This window comes from Castanea sativa, chromosome 6 (genome assembly GCF_040712315.1).
Source record: "Castanea sativa cultivar Marrone di Chiusa Pesio chromosome 6, ASM4071231v1".
Lineage (NCBI taxonomy): Eukaryota > Viridiplantae > Streptophyta > Magnoliopsida > Fagales > Fagaceae > Castanea > Castanea sativa.
The window spans coordinates 34,803,302-34,821,124 of record NC_134018.1 but is presented as its reverse complement, the minus strand read 5'-3'; the positions used below and the strand labels follow the sequence as shown (position 1 = coordinate 34,821,124).

Sequence of the window (17,823 nt, the reverse complement as noted above, 5' to 3'; positions counted from 1 at the left end):
TTTTAAGAACTCTTTTAGAGATCCACTACAGATGATTCTTCAGCCCAGTCAAAAATTTCTCATTTTATTTGTAGTGCACCTTAGATTTGATTTTAACTGTGTTTGGTTAAACATTTTTTTTTGGCCCAATAAGGTTGTAAGTGGTAAAAAGATACACCAGTTTTTTTTTTCTTTCTTTTTGAGAAACAGATACACGAGTTAAATGTCATACAATTAAATGAATGTTAACGAACTCAGTTGATTTGATTGGAATAGCTTGCTTCCCTTTCTCATAATTCTCTAGTCATTAACTTGTGCAATATACTCAAAAAATACTTAAAAATAGTTATATTTTAAAAAATAGCACGGATGACAATATTCATATCCACAAAATCTCTACGTTCATCACGTATAACAATACTGATTCTATTTGCTAATTTATTTTTAGTGCCACAAATGGGTATAAGAGATCCAATTCTATGATGATTTTTGCTATTTAAACGAAAAACATATGAAGCAGTACCATTATTCACGGAGCGACCTATAGTACCCTCCAAAAAAATGAAAGTGAAGAGAGTTATAAATTCTTATACCTATTCGAAATTTGATTGACCTCTGATAATTACTCATATTGAGTAATCTTCCAAGAAAAGGTGGAGGGTCTTTCAAAAAAGGAAGTCCAACTAATTTGTACGTGAAAGCGAGAGGAATTAGGGAAAAAATCATTGCTGCATGCGTATTTGACAACTGGAAAACCACCTTGGATAACCTGGAAACAAGGGTTATGTTTGGTAACAGTTTTTGTTTCTATTTTCAAAAACTTGTTTTTAAAAATATAAAGAAAAAACAATTTTATTGTATTTTTGAAATAAAAAACATGTTTGGTTAGTTGAAATTAAAAAGATAGTTTTTGAAGAAAAAAATAGAAAATACTAAGAGGTGCTACGTCCACAACATTTTTACAACAAATCATAGGTGGTTAGTTGTTATTGGTTCAAATTTGAACCTAACACTAAGATTACTTTTTTGCCCCCAACAATAACAACCAGTAACATCCTGCCACTTAGGATTTGTTGTAAAAATGTTGTAAAAATGTTGTGGACATATCATTTCTCTTGTAATTAAGATTTGAACTTTAATGAAAACTCATTAAATGAGTAAGATTCATTAAATTAAATGTGTATTTTTATTAATTTTTGAATATTAGAAACTGAAAACAGCTTTTTGCATGTTTTCAATTTCCTTCACAAATTGAGTTTTGGGAATAGTTTTTATTTTCTATCCGTTTTGGGTTGCCAAATAAGTTTTTTAGTTTCAAAAATAAAAAATTGTTTTTGAAAACAGAAAATAAAGGAAAAAAAACAATTACCAAACATACCCTAGGATATATATATATATATATATATATTTTCTGGTTTTAGGTCAGCTCCACCATCGATCTTTTAATTATTTCCTTTTGGGACCTCTCATTGTGAGCTATTCCCCCACTTTTACATAAGAACTAGTTGCAAACCCATGTAATGCATAGGAATAGATAATTATATTTTAGTTATGGTATAATATATAATTTATTGTCTAAATTTTGTGGAAAATAATTTGTTCTCCCAAAAATTAAAAAATTTATAAAACTATTTTTCATTTATCTATCACAAAAAATATCGTCATTTTATTATTTGGATTTGTTTTGATTGATATTATTCATTTTTTAGGCGGTCTATATTTTGATAAATTATGTTATTATTAGTTATAGTTTCCTAATTTTGTTTCCTGCACAACTAAACTATTTGAGTTTCACATATGCTATTCAAAATTTTCATTCTCTTAAAAAGATATTATTATATTTATAACTTTTCTCATCATAGGAGTAGTTTTGAACTATATTGATTGAATTTTGTTTACTAATATAGATATTAGAACTGCACATTTCTTAGAGATTTCTAAGAGACTATACCATATTATAAATTTAATATTTAAAATAATATGTAGAAAAAAGTAGACTTTATGTCTAAAATTGAACACTTCACCTATTGAAATGAAAGAAAATAATTTGTATAACAACATAAAGAGAATGTGATCTAACAAATTTTTTTACTACATACACTTTCATTTATTAAGATTGAATTACCTTTAACTAGATTTTCATATTGTATTTTTGTTGCTGTGCTTTTGTTGAGTCTATACATATTCATCTTGGGTGGTTTTAATAGTTGACAGATACATTTAAATATATAGCCAAGATTGTATTTTCATATAAATTCAAAATCTCACTTCCAAACTAACTAAGTATTATGTCAAAAAAAAAAAAAAAAGAAGACAAAAGCTATAAGAGGGAGAGAGAAGACTTGTGATGGAAAGCTTAAAAAATCAAACACACTACCAAATTGTATTAACCCAAAATAGTATTATAAAAAAAGTACAATGATTCATCAATGTAAAGTAAAGTTGCAAGAGAGAGAGAGAGAGAGAGAGAGAGAGAGAGAGAGAGAGAGAGAGAAATAACCTTTATCATGTGAGAAAATATGTACAAAATGAGAGAGAGAATGACATATTTACAGTAATAGAATGAAGATAAAAAGAGCCAAAATAAAAGGAAAGGGAAGGGATAGATGAAAAGTGACATTAAGGGTTTGTTTTGCAGTTCATAAGAGAATGAAATATAATGGAATAGAATGATCATAAGGGAATGGAATGGAATGGAATAGAATGTATTTAAGTAAGGGAAATGAATGGAATGGAATGAAATTAAGTAAGCTTGATTGGATGTTTTAAAATAAAGGAATGAGAAGGAATGAAAATGAATGGAATGTAAGTAATCTTGTTTGGGAGTGACAAGGAGAGAATGGAATGGAATCATTTTATGACAATATTACTATTAGACCCCTATTTTAAAATAAAATGTTGAATATATAGGGGTATATTGGGAGTTTTAGTAAAAAAATCATTAAATTTAATTCCATTCTCTCCCATTCCTCCCAATTTCGGGGGGAATGAAAATTTGAGGTTTTAAGGGAATAGAGAAGAATGAGTGTTCCTTCCTACCCATTCCATTCCCTCCCACTTATAAATTCCCAAATAAGGGAATGAACTTTCCATTCCTTCCATTAAAACTCCCAAACAAAGGAATGAAAGAATATTCTAAAATTATTCTTTTCATTCCTTTCCATTCTATTCTCTCCTCCCAAACAACGCCTAAGGTTGAGAGTAGTGAAGAGATGAAAAGGTAAAAGGGAAATTATGGTTGGAAGTAATGGAGAGAAATGGGAAATCGGTAGATAATGTAACCGTTGATGTGGCTCAACAGGAGTGTAGTAACAATAAATAGTACGGTTCAACTTTTAGATATATTATGGATTAGTTGTTGTGTTTGTCCAAACCAGGTTTAGCAGATCAATCCTCCACACATTCTTTAAAAAAAGCCCTAATTTTCTTATGTTTTCCTTTTTCTTCTTCTTCTGTATTTTTATTTTTATTTTTAAAATCCAAACAGAAAATTACATTAATTTTTTTTTTGAGTATTTAACTGTAGTTACAAAATAATGCTTGTAAAGTAAGAATCTTTATAAATTTTGGAATATTATGTTATAGTTAGTAGTGTTAAAAGGGAAAAAATTTCTCTATTAATTATATCAAAAGTCTCATGTTGATTTTCCATTTTGCAGAAGTATGTGAGGACTCTCATTTCCAAAGAACTCAAATGAGATTAGTGTAATAACTTGTATGGGTGGCAATTCATGTTTGTGTGTTGTGTTCGTGTCATGTTGATTCATGAGTATTCAATTATATGAGTCAACACTAACCCGACACATTTATTGAATGGGTCAAGATTTCTCAACCCTAAGATGACTTGTTTATTAAACAGACCAGTCGTGTTGACCAATTTATCAAATTTTATAAAAGCGAAAAAATACAAATTTTAGTATTAAACAAATTAATTTGACCTATGAAAAACCAAACAAATAATTTGTTTTTAATATAAATTTTAGAACTAATGAGTAACTATATCATAAATAATAATTTAAAACTAGAGCATATCTCAATATCACAAATAATTAATCATAATATGTCAAAGAAAACAAACTACAACAACTAATAGGTTTTATATATAGTTCTAAAAAAAAAAAAGTTTTATATAACCCTAAAGGGTAAATTAATAAAATAATATTTAATTAAACGGGTCAGACGGGTTCTATGAGTTGGAAATGAACATGACACGTTTATTAAATAGGTTATTCGTGTCAACCTAAATATGATAGGAACCCGTTAGGCCCTAACCCATAACCTGCTAATTTTGTGTCGTGTCAAGTTTACGAGTCGTGTCAAATTTTGCCACTCCTAATACCCTAAATCCCTAAATATTCTTTCTTGAAATCTCTAAATAACATAAAGGTAAATGATGATGATAATTTAGTAAATGGAGTCAATGGACACATATCATTTTCATACAATTTAGCAAGATTACAACCAAGTACTAACCCATTTCATTATACACTTGGGAGTTATACTAAATTTCCAATATCGTAGATGGAAATACACATGACATTACTCATGAACTTGAGGAACAAAATTTTAATAATTAATACGTGTGTGTATATATATTTATGACTAACATTAACTAGTTTTTTTTTTTTTGTAAGTATTAGAATTGTTATTATAATTTATTTATTTTTACCTAACATGTTTTATTTTTATTTTAAATCTCTATATTTTTTTTTTGAGAAAAAGGTAAGGAAACTTTATTACTGTAAATCAAACTGGAATACAAAATTCTTCTTTCTTCCATAACATGTCCATACATAGTCCTTGCTGGCCTAGCATCGTTAATGGCCTAGATAACCCGCAGTGAATCCCCTTCAACCACCATTCTATGAATACTGAGCACTTTGGCAAAACTGATGGCTCTACTAGCAGCTAAGGCCTCCACCATATCAACTTGTTAAATATTAGCATTGATACACTATGTTGAATATGCTATTATGGATGCGGAAGCGAAATCATAAAGTATAGAACACAATAACACAAGAGGATTACGTGGTTCAGCCTAACGGCCTACATCCACGGAGGAAACCCTAAAGGGCTACATCAATAATATATTAGAGTGTAGAACAAATCCTGTATTACAATGAACCATAACATGTGTATATATAGTAGACTAAAACTTAAACTAATAGACTTCTAGTACAAGTAGGAAACTTGGCTTGCACACAAAGTAGAATTAGGCTTGGGCTTATGCTAATGGGCTAATATATCTTTAACACAACTAAACCCGGGTATCTCACTCTTTGGCTTAAGGCAGCTATAATCTACCCATCTGAGTCCCTAATGACCACCTGTAAACCTGCACTCGCCTGATCCGCAAATAAGGCCCTATCAAAATTTATTTTATAGAGACCACACTCAGGCAGCTTCCAACGCACATCCTCACTATGACCAACCACCCGAGGAGCCTTTTTATGCATATCTCGAAATTCCTGTAAAAGATCTAAAGCCTAAAGAAAAACATCCTCTATACCCCATGTCTTCTGCCCCTCCCTCACCTTGTTCTGACGCTCCCAAATGCTCCACACAACCATGGCAAACAGAGCAACTAGATTAGGCGAAGCAGTCATACACAGGAACTGGAACAAGTCTTCAAATTTAGAGAAACTTTAGGCTCGAAGAATAGAGAAATGGATATCGGACATCCAAATGGGCTTTATTGAGTCACAATACCACAAAGCATGAACACTATCCTTGAAGCAATCATGACACACCTCACACAGACCATCTGCCACCACCTGACACCAATATAGATTAAACTTAGTGGGCAAAGACTCTCAAGCAGCTCGCCAAATGAAATGACAAACTTTGTTAGGAACTCTAAGCTTCCATATGCCATTCCACAGACCCTTACCCTCCACGTTCGAAGAATTGGGCTGATCCTAGAGCTGTGCCGTGACGAGTAAATGGTACGCACTCCTAACCGAATACACCCCATCAGACGAAAGAGGTCAGATTAGGACATCAGAATCCATATACTGACTGACGTGAATACTCTTGATAACTTCAGCCTCCCACGGATAGAAATTCAAGTCGGTGAGCTCTTTATTCTAGATTCTTGTACCTAGTAAAAATAGGTCGCTTACCACCTGCAATGAATAATCCAGCTGCGGAGATAAAATCCCACCACCCCCTTCAGAAGGAAGACAATGATGCGGTCATATATTAATATCTTTCCCATCACCCACCCTTCACCTTGCACCCCTCAAAACCCCATCTCTAGCTTGCATTATGCTTCGCCAAGCAAAAGAATTAGGGATGGCAATTATTACCCGATCCACGGGTACCTGGTCTGGCCTGACCCGATAAATAATAAGGTCGGGTTTGAGTTTTTAAAATAAACCCTGAAGCGGGCCCGGGTCAGGTCCGAATTTTTGCAAAACCCGACCCGAACTCGGACCTGGACCTGGACTTGACTCGAACCCGAACCTGGACCCGACCTGTTTAAGACTAAAATTACCTAAAAAAACCTACTATATATATATGTACTTATAAACCTTAATCTCTCATTTCACACATACAGCCCAGCTGCCCCACTTTCCTCTCCTTCTCTCTCACAATCCTCTCCCACTCTCACTCACTCTCCTCTCCTCTGACCACCGCAGCCACAATCAATCCTCGCTCACTCTCCTCCCTTCTCACGGTCTCACCACCATAGCCCCAATCAAGCGCAAAAAAGTGACAGAAGCCCATGATGTCCATTGCTAGCTACAGACCACCACCACGGTCTCACCACTACAGCCCCAATCAAAACTCTCACCAATTGCCGATCCCACACCACTCCGTTAACAGCCACTGTCGGAAGCCCATGATGTCCATCGCTAGCTATGGACTAACATCACATGAAGCTGTTGTTACGCCGAGAGCTTTGTTTTCTTTTTCTCTATGTAAAGTGAGGGGAATTTGTCTTTTGGTTGGCTGGGTTTGCCATTATTGTGAGCCAAATTTGTTAGTTTTTTTTGTGTTTTGTTGGTTGGATTTTTAGATTTGCTAATTTTTCTTCTGGGTTTGCAAAATTTCTGGGATTTGTTGGATTTTGGGTATGTGTTGGTTTGTTAGATCTTGGCATCCGTTTGGATGGCAAGAAAATAGTCAAGAAAATGTTGTAATTATATTTATTAAATTTTTGGATTCATTACATGTATATTCAATGATTTTGGTGATTATGTGTTTGTGATTTTGGGATTTTGGGATTTTTGTGTTTGTGAATTGTGATTTTCTGAGTTTGTGATTCTATGTTTATGATTCTGATTTCTGGGCTGAGCATTATGGGACGGGGCCCGTGGAGCCCGACGGGGTGGGTCTGGGGCGCAGAAAAAAACCCGTTTATTAAACGGGGCGGGTTCAAGTTTTTGGGGCAGACTCGCGGGTCGGGTTTGGGCATAAAAAAACCCGGCCCGAACCCGACCCGTTGCCATTCCTAAAAAGAACATCTAGGGGATATAGTCGCTTCAAAAATATTGCCTGACAGAAAATACTTTACCTAAAACACCTTAAATGCTAGAGAATTTCGTTCATGAAATAGACGCCAAACTTGCTTTCCCAACATTGCATCAATTAAACAACCTTAAGTCTCTAAAACCCACACCTCCAACTGATTTCGAAGAGCATAGTGTCTCCCATTTTACCCAATAAATCTTCCTCGAGTTTTTTGAGCATCCTTACCAAAAATTCCTAATCGTTGTTTTCAATATCCTTAAGGAGTCCAATGGGAGGACGAAAAAAACTCATAGAGTAAGTCGGGATTGATTGAACCACTACTTTAATCATTACCTCTTTACCGGCTTGAGAAAGTAATATCTCCTTCCACCCTTGCATCTTTGCCAAATTTGCTCCTTAACATGGTTGAAGCAAGCTTTCTTTTGACGTCCCATAAAGGAAGGAAGCCCTAAATATTTCTCATAATTTTTTTGTAACCGGCACCCCAGGCAAGACTTTTAACTCCTCCTGGACCTCCTCAGAGGTGTTCCGGCTAAAGAAAGCCGTGGTCTTATCTGAGTTGACCTGTTGACCTGAAGCAGCTTCATACTAAGCAAGAATGTTTTAGATTTTTTCACATTCAATGAAAGTTGCTCTACAAAATAGCAAACAATCATCCAAAAAGAAAAGGTGAGTTATTTTTGGCCCTGCTCTACAAATAGAATAACCTCTGATCTTCCCATCACTAGCGGCTTATGTTAGGAGGGCATTTAAACCTTCCACACAGAACAAAAATAGGAAAGGAGATAGAGAATCTCCATGTCTCAAACCCCTAGATGGATAGATAAGACCCTTAGGCTCACCATTCACCATGATCGAATAAAGTACTGTTTTGATACACTAAATTATCATTGCCACCCAAGTATCCTAGAAACCTATTTTCAAAAGAATTTTCTCCAAAAAAACCCATTCCACTCTATCATACGCCTTACTCATATCGAGCTTTAAGGCCATATAACCTATCTTTCCTGAACATGGAGTTTTCATATGATGCAAAGATTTAAAGGCAATCAGGATATTATCAGTAATAACTCTGTCAGCAACAAAGGCACTTTGAGTTTCTGAAATAATAGAATTCAAAATTGGTTTTAGCCTATTTGCAACAATGACTTTACTTAGAATTTTATAAATAACATTACAAAGACTGATAGGCCTAAATTGAGCAACAGTTTCTAGATTATTTACCTTTGGAATCAAAGTAATAAATGTGTGATTGATCGACTTCAGAAGAGTACCTAAGTTAAGATAAGAAAGTACCGCATTTGAGACTTCCATCCCAATATTTGGCCAAAAAGTTTGATAAAACAGGGAAGGCATCCCGTTTGGACCTGGTGCCTTTTGAGGAGCCATTTGTTTTATAGCCACTTCTACCTCCTCTCTAACATATGGTTTGGTTAAAGCATCATTCATAGGAGTACTAACCACAGTCTGAACCCTTGCCAAGATTCTCTCCAAATCGGTTAGGTTTGAAGTTATGAACAACCTTGTATAGAAATCAACAAAAATATCCCCAACAGCCCTCTCATCTGTGATCCAATCACCATGGCTGTTCCGAATTCCCTTGATAAAATTCCTACGCTTTCTCTGTGTAGCCACCCCAATTTAGTATTTTGATCTCCAGTTGCCAACCATTGAGCTCTTGACCTTTGAAACCACATGCGACTCTCCTTGTCTAGCAGAATATTCAGCTCCCTTCATAATTGAACCACCATGTCATGATTGCCCCCTTTGGCCGAAGCCTCCTCTGCCTTCCATAACAGTTCATTCTTTAATATAATCTGATTTTTTTACATTGCCGACATGGTTATTACTCCATGATTTCAACATTTTTTACATGTCTTAATTTTGGTCACCACTAGATACATTAGTTGCCCATTCGGCTACATATCCCAGGCCCTTTTGACTATATCTCCACAGCCCCAATTAGCCTGCCACATTTCTTCAAAGCGAAAAGGATTATGTTTCCACCTAGCTGTCTCACCATTCGGATCAAGCATCAACAGACTTGGCCGATGGTCTGAAGCCACACAATGAAGATGCATAACAGTCGCCGCAGGGAATTTAGCCATCCAATCATAGTTCGCAACCCCCCTGTCCAACCTCTCCCAAATAACATGCCCATGCCTATTGCCTTGCCAAGTAAATTATGGACCCGTAAATCCTAAATCCACAAAACCACAAGTATCCAAAACGTCCCTAAAAGCTTGCATTTGACTATAAGTACACACCCTCCCCCCTTGCTTCTCCTCAGTAAGAAGAATTTCATTAAAATCTCTCATGCACACCTAAGGTAAATGTGGCTTAGAGTTCAACATACAAAGCATATTCCAAGCCTCCACCCTCTCATTAGTATTCAACTCGCCGTAAAAACTGGTAAACCTCCAAGCCTTAGATGTGCCCCCTTTAACCATTGCATCAATATGAAATCTAGAAAAACTATCAACCCTCACAAAGACTCCTTGCTGCCAAAAGAGTACCAAACCACCCCCTCTGCATTAACTTTGAACAAGAAATAAGCCAGCATACTTAATCTTACATTTCAATCATTCTAACTGCTCCTGATCAACCCATATCTCTAATAAGAATACAATTAGAGGAGCTTGTGCCTGAATCAAATCTTCAAGCTCTCTCTTTGCATGCGGGTTCCTAAGCCGGCAGCAATTCCAAGCTAAACAACTCATTGTTCTCGGCGGAGCTTAGCACTAGCCTCCATCATTTCATTGCTTTTAACGCTAGCACATCGTCGTTTTGTTGGTACCAAATCTTCCACTCCCTCCAAGCACTCCTGGACACCTCGTTTTGCATGAGTCGAGATACTAACTTGCACCATTGCTTCCTTCTCTCTAGCTAATCTTTTCCATCCCTAAAACTGACCACCCAAGGAGGTGTTGCTCTTTAAATCAGTAGAAACCCGATGGTTATCCCCAGCATGAGCAAAGTGAACTCCTTCCCCTACCACTAAATCCTTATCTGGATCACCCGTTTGAGAGATTGTAGAGACCTCTGCCTTTGGTTGCAAAATTGACGCATTTGCACTATCGAACTCAGCCAATGCCAAATCAATCTCCTCAAGAGCTTCTGTAAAATTATTGTGGCGACTCACACTTCTCCCAAGGGAGGGCCCCGATATCTCCTCTCCACTCTTAAGCCTAGGATCACCCTCATTTTGACCCGCTTGTATCTCCTCTTCCCTGCGAGGACCATGTGTTTCATTCTCACTAGTGTCCATCTCTTCACCGATAGCCCTAGGAGAAGACTGCAGCACCTCCCCCTTAGTATCACCTTCACTCCTCTCAACCCTTACAATAGAGCACTTCTTATTAATGGTTGGCGGAGCTCTCATCCATCCCCAAATTGTTAATCATTCTCTGTAAGGCTTCCTCGACTACCTACCCATAAATCATAATCTGCATCAGAAGCCCACACCAATAGCATAGGTTAGGCAATCTTTCATATTTGAACCTTATCCACCCCACCTTACCATCTTCCTAACAAATTTTACGTCCTTTGCAAAGCGGATTCGATGTATCAACCAGCACCCTAATACGCATATAGCTGCTACCGTCTTGAGTACCCGACTCCTTCATCCCCGTTTGAACTTCCCCAATAATCTTTCCAATATCACATGCTAATCAAGGATTCATATCACCTATAGGGAGGTCATGAAGTTGAACCCAGAAGAGCGTCTTATTAAATTCTAACTCCTTAACTGGGACGCTCTTGTCCAAGCGTCTAAGTGAGACTAGATGCTTATTGTAACACCACGGCTCGCCCATGAGAACTCTCTCTGCGTCAACTCTATCCGCAAAAATAAACAGCACCATGTGATTGCCTACATCCTTCACCTCGAAACCTTTCTTCGTTCGCCAAAGAGGTATAAAAGTCCTAGAAATAGCCTCCATGTTCAGAACTCTCTGAGTAAAAAACTTTGCCGCCACCACTTGTTCACCCCCCTGTTCAAAAACGTCTGACTTATATTGGTTTCCTTCTTCTTCCGATAGAGATAATCTCTCCCACAATACTGATAATTTCTCCATAACTGAACGAGAACCTTTCACTCACTACCAAAGCAACGAAGAGAACTTGAAAAGTTGCTCGAGGCAAGCACAACTTTCTACTACATCGTCTAGGGTTTGTGAGCCACCCCCTAGGTTAGAGAAACCTCTACTCACTTTCTTAATTTTTAATATATATTTAGTTATTTTATAGGTGATTAAATTTATATCATGTTTTACATATTACTGGTGCACTTCAAATTGATATTTTATCTATGGTATTCATTCTTTTCCGAACTATTATTATTAAATTATTAGTATAGTGAACGGTTAAAGTTAATTATGGAATTGTTTGTTCATTGTTGATCTTTTAATTTTTTTTGTTGTATCTGTACTCATTGTTGATCTTTCAAAATACCTTTCATCTTACCGAAGAAAAGGAAAAAAGAGCTGTGAATTTGAAAAACACCCTTGATAATTATTTATAAGTTCCTCAAGAAAGTTGTATAGTACATTAAAATTTAAAAATACAGTGTAGAAGCAATTTCTAAAGAATGGTTCACAATTCCTAATTCAACGCTTAAAAAATCATTATCCCATAAGATCTGAAATGTAGTTTTCCATGGCCTTCTTATGGGCAAGAATAAGCGCTCACCAGCCTTTACCTATTAGCCACAACCAGTCCAGTGTTACCCCTGCAAAAGTACCTCCTACAAGAAATAACGCCAGAAGGTTTCCCAAGGCATTCTGCTCCGGTCCCTACAATTGTAAGAAGCGTTTAAGTTCTCCTAGAAATTCAGTAACAAATTTTTGAAAAGCTTATATACCTTCGAAGTGTCATTTAGTGAACTAACCTTGTAACCTTTTGGTGCCGTAGTAAGATCACAAACAGAAAGGTAACCAAAAGTTAACCCCAAGAAAGAAGAGAGCATTATCATCCAGCCCTGGTCACCATACTTTGCAGTGAAATAGAATGCTGGGATGAATACAAACCGAGAAAGAGTTGCTATCATAAGACCTTTTCGTGACTCCAACTTCAGGAATTTCAAGAGTGGAATGTATCTTCCAATGAGATTCCACACATTATGCATTGCTATCAGAACAAGAGCATACCTGAAAATGTTACCAGTCATCAGAACATTACTATATATGCACACGCAAATACGAGAAAAGTACAAAGAGTTTGAAACCTTGGCCTACAACAAAAATTGATCATCAAGGAAAGAGTGTGGAGACACACATACCATGTACCTAAGCTGTGTTTCCCAGTATCTTCAGATAAGAACCCAGGGAAAATAGATAATGTCAGCAAACTTATCAGAAATATATCGAGTGCATAGTCAATGTTCTGCAGTAATAATTCTTTGTTGCTTAGTCGTTCAAGTTTTTCTGGATCTTCCTCCGCCTGAAAAAATCCAACATGTTACTAAAGATTGACATATAAATTACTATGGATTTTTGTTTATTATCATTAGAGAAGGGTCAAGCCTGTTGTACGGGTATTGTTTGGATGCCTCCAGCTGCAAGGTCAGCTGAAACAGTCTTTGATCCTTCTGAAGCTGTCTTTAAGCGGTAGTACTTCACAATTGGAAGTTTTGGGAAGACAAATGCGTAGATAAGAACACAAAGAAACTCGAAAAAGGAGGAAATGGCAAAGAACAAAACTGCAGTGGACCATAAAATGTAATTTAAGAATTAAACTTAGTTTCAGAAAGACCAAGAAACAGAATAAATTCCTAACAATAAAAAAAATAAAATGTAGCATACATTAGATGACAACAAAATAATGCTTTCTGAGCAGCACCAGCAGCAGCAGAAGAATTTAGCACTCATTTTGTATTAAGAAAATGCAAGTTAATCAATTAGACACCATTACAATTGTAGGTGCATAATTATACCCGGACCCAAAAACAAATGTTGGGTTCAGACCCAATGAGCCTTATACAATAAAATTTGTAGAGTATGGATTTGAAATCTAGGTTCGGGATGTTGGAAGTTTGATTAACAGACTATAGTGCCATAATCTATGCAAACGGTAAACGAATATGACAAAGAGACCTCCTCGGATATAAGCCGAGGACGATTTGTATAAATATTCTCTCTCTATGCCAAAGTTTACAATTCTCAATTCCTATTTTTCTCAGCAGAAAGTGCAGATCCTCCATCTTTCCTCTCTCGTTTCCTTATATACTTCTTCCTCTTCATTGGTTCATCCTCGTGTCATACAAATTTTTCCCTTGAATACTTGTCCCATTCACCACTTTCTTGAAATCTTTAAATAATAGCAGGAAGACTGAATTTTACTGTTCAGAGGTCATTTCTCATTAATGCAGTCAGGGAGGTAGATGCAGAGCTTTTAATGTAGTGGTAACAGCCTTTTCCTCCAATATTTCTCACACATCCTTGCTTCTAAAGGGTGTTTGGATCACCTTTTTACCCATTAGTTCTTCCAGCATTCTGCCTTTAACCCATTTAGCAAGTCTCAGGGTCATTGCTGGACCTGTTTGAGGAGACACTCCTCCTCGGACTACTACAATGCAGATTGACTTGTGAGCCTAGAGGCCCTGATCAAAACAGACTGGTACCAACCGATCAGGCCTAAAACCCAAACGTTTATTCAATAGCTGTTACCACCCACAACAATCATAGCATGCCCCAAAGTTTAACATACCTTGAATGAAGACTATTGAAATTGAAAAGCGCCACAATGAAAGGGAGTTATAAAAATGCAGCTATCAAAGTAATTGATCTCTCTCTCTCTCTCTCTCTCTCTCTCTCTCTCTCTCTCTCTCTCTCTCTCTCTCTCTCTCATATGATAGGATTTGAACCTATCAATAAGAGATTTAATCAATTAAGCTAATTAGAATGGCATGCTTAGGACCTCTTATATAATCAGCTATTAGCATTAATATTTTTACAGACACATTGCTCATCAATCTCTTGTATTACTCGCGTAAAAATGATAATCAGAAATGGTATCTAGTCAGCAGTATATATGAGATATTCATATCTCAAACATACTTAAATGACATTGACAAAAATCACAAATAAAGAGAAAGTTAGAGTAGATTGGGACCTCAAAATAATTTTGAATATAGATAACAACCTATCAAGATGAATAAACACACCCTATACTAGCAAATCAAAGAAAGGAAACAAAAATAACAGGCACTTGAATATATGCGCTCCATAATGTAATAAAAAATTGTGACCACGAAATCTGTTGAACAACAGCAAACATTGTGTCAACAACTAAACGTTGTAAACTAAAGTAATATTGATTTGAACATACGGGCTCCTTTGCGAAGGCCATCCCTAGTATTTTCAAACGCCGCTTTTGTGACTAACCGCAGGGCAGAGGCTAGAGCCCCCGCTGCAGCTAAACCAGCAACGAAAGACTCAAAATTTTAAGAAAAGAAACTAATCACGAACATAATATCTAAGTGTCAACAACTAAGAAACTACTAAGCATTGAATACTGACTTGAATGAATTCATGTTGCATGAAGAAAAGTTCCCCAAGCATTCCACCATGAACATGACCATCAGCAACTCCTAAGGCAGCGCAAATGATGCATATTCCAATAAAAGGACCAAGCCCTCCTTTCCCAGAAGTAGCTAAGTTTAACTAGGACAGAATAATAACAGTAAAAAAAGTAAAGGAATACAACCTATCTCAGAAGATTGATAATTTGCTCTTAAGTCAATGATTTATATAACTGAATGAGATCTCGTGGAATTAAGGTGTTAATTTGAAATTATGCAATTAGAAAGAAAAAAAATTGTGCTTACCACTAAAATCAAATTGAGCTTAGGAAAAACAGGATATATCCAAATAGGTTTCTTAGTCTAGTATTGATTTTGGCCTCGTTGAATGCCGGTACTAAAATTATTACAAACGCAAATGGCTGATATGCAAGCAGGACCCTTGAGGAATGATATTTCTGAACATGGAAAAAAAAGAGAGCCTTAGCCCCTGGACCAACTATTAACATTCGTATAACTTGAATTCACAGAAATTCTAAAAGATGGGAGTACAAAAGCTGTGCAATGGTAACAACCAAGAACAACTCCTAGTAGAGGCAAAATGAGTCCTATAAAAACATATATTTAACATGGTACCAAAGGAGTGACTTTGTCAGTTTGCGAGTGATGAAAGACAAGCCTTTACAGAACTACATGAATGCGACTATCTCCAAAAGTTGATATAACTAAATAATGCGAAAAAAGGAGACTTTGTTTACCGGGAACAAGACAGAAAAGTAATTTTCTATTGTGATAATACAGTAATATGGATAGAGGCACCCATTTCCAAGAACCCAGCAAGATACAATTGCAACATACCTTCCCTGTTAACGACAACACAGTTGCACATATAAATCAGAGATTTTTATAACAAATGAAGAGGATTATGCAGCTATATTCGCCAGTTGAAGGAAACAAATATTTGAGCACTAACCTCAAGACTAGCTGGAGGCACATTTTCATTAGGGGTTGCCAATGCCATGAATGAATGATTCCTTTTCAACCAGTTCCTATAAGTAGTTATTAAGGTGTTTATTCACTTTTTAAAACATTTTTCTTTCTTTTCTTTTTCTTTTATAATTTAGTTTTTTCAGTTCATGCCTGTAGTTCAGTTGGACTTCTTTATGAATTTAGAGGGTGTGTTATGCTAATGCTCTGTACTCCCTTTATGCTTAATATAATAGTATTCTATTTTACTTGTTAAGTAAATGAATTGATGCACGGTTGTATACCCGAGCTAGTTAATATTTTCCTACTTGGACCCTCAGAGAGAGAGAGAGAGAGAGAGAGAGAGATACCGAAGAAAATTATATATATATATATATATATATATATATATATATATATATAATTTTCTTCCCCCGAAAGTTATATGCCACCCAATTGAGTTACTTAAGAGAAGACAAAACAAGGTCATAGCATCCCTAATTTGACCTTGTCCCACCCTGTTGTCATCCTTGTCCATCTCATTTATTTTACATGATAAATAATATAATTCTTTTGTGAATATGTAAACAAGAATAGCAAACGGGTTCTATAAATAAGAATAACTAACGGATTATGTAAACATGAAATAATTGTAAAAGCAAGTGCATCAAACTGAAAATTAATGTATAGTATAATTAATTATACTCACAAAATTGCATCATTATTTATTAAGAAACAATGATTTTGTATATTTTTCATGGTTGATAGTTTGTTAATACTGTATTGAAAATTCGAATCTGTGTTAAAAACACAAGAGCTGTTCAGACCCCAAATTAAAAAAATACGGCTCGGTTGATTTACTCTAATTTAAACTAAGTACGGAATAGAGTAAATGCGAGCGAACAAATAATACAATTACTCTAAGCCATATTCATCAAAACACAACAGTAAAATGAAAGCTAAAAGAGTAGAGAAGAGAGATGCAAACACAAGATAACACTCCGATGTGTTATCAAAGAGAAAATCGAAGAACTCGGCAAAAAATTTCTCCGCCGCCCTCCAAGCGGTAATTGATCCACTAAAGAATAAAGTTGGAGTACACGAATAACAAAAAATATTCCAAGCCTAGTCTACCCAATGTACTTGACCTCTCCAAACTCTTGCTACCAACGGACTTCACGGGGTCATGCCTTATCTAGCTTTCTGGATCCCACAATACACCCGATTGCATTCGCCAAGCTTCATCGGCTTCTTTTGGCAAATCCTCAAAGTTTCCCAAGCTCCAAAACACTCTCTACACTCTGAAAATATGTGGATTGTGTTTGGGTACAAATCTCCTTTCAAGGTATGACAATGGGAGAAGGAAGGAGAAAATGCTAGGATGATTTCTCACTAAGGATTAGTAACTCTCTCTCTAAAAGATGGGTGTGCGTGTTGTTGAAAACCTATCTAGGGTTTTTCTCTCTAAATGGCTTCACATACTTTTGTGGGTAATTAGGGTATATATAGTATGGGTGAAGGGTAAGAAATTCACACTAAAAAATCCTTCAAGTAGAGAGTTTCGCGGGTATCTCGTGGGAAGGTCTTACCTGCGAACTACTCGCAAAATTGACAGCTTGGCACGACTCTTCAGTTTCCAATCATGTGCTTCTCGCATGCCCTTTTTGTGGGAACCCTTCTTGTGAACTTCTCTCGAGCTAGTCACGAAATGCATTGATCTTCAATTAAGCTTAAGTTTTCACCAACTTAATACTAAACCTAATACAATGAAATCCCACAAAAATACAAGGAAACAAATTTATGCAATTACAACACTTTTTGTCATAGAATAAAGCCAACATAAAACATAGTTGTAAATCACAACTTTACATATATAAATGTTT

The 17,823-nt window shown here is 36.0% G+C and overlaps 2 pseudogenes; both read right to left on the bottom strand.

Annotated features, from left to right (window-relative positions):
- Window positions 1-4,669: 4,669 nt before the first annotated feature.
- Window positions 4,670-10,175, bottom strand: LOC142639849 (uncharacterized; annotated as a pseudogene).
- Window positions 10,176-11,126: 951 nt separating this feature from the next.
- LOC142639848 (equilibrative nucleotide transporter 3-like) lies at window positions 11,127-17,654 on the bottom strand (annotated as a pseudogene).
- Between the last annotated feature and the right edge of the window lie 169 nt (window positions 17,655-17,823).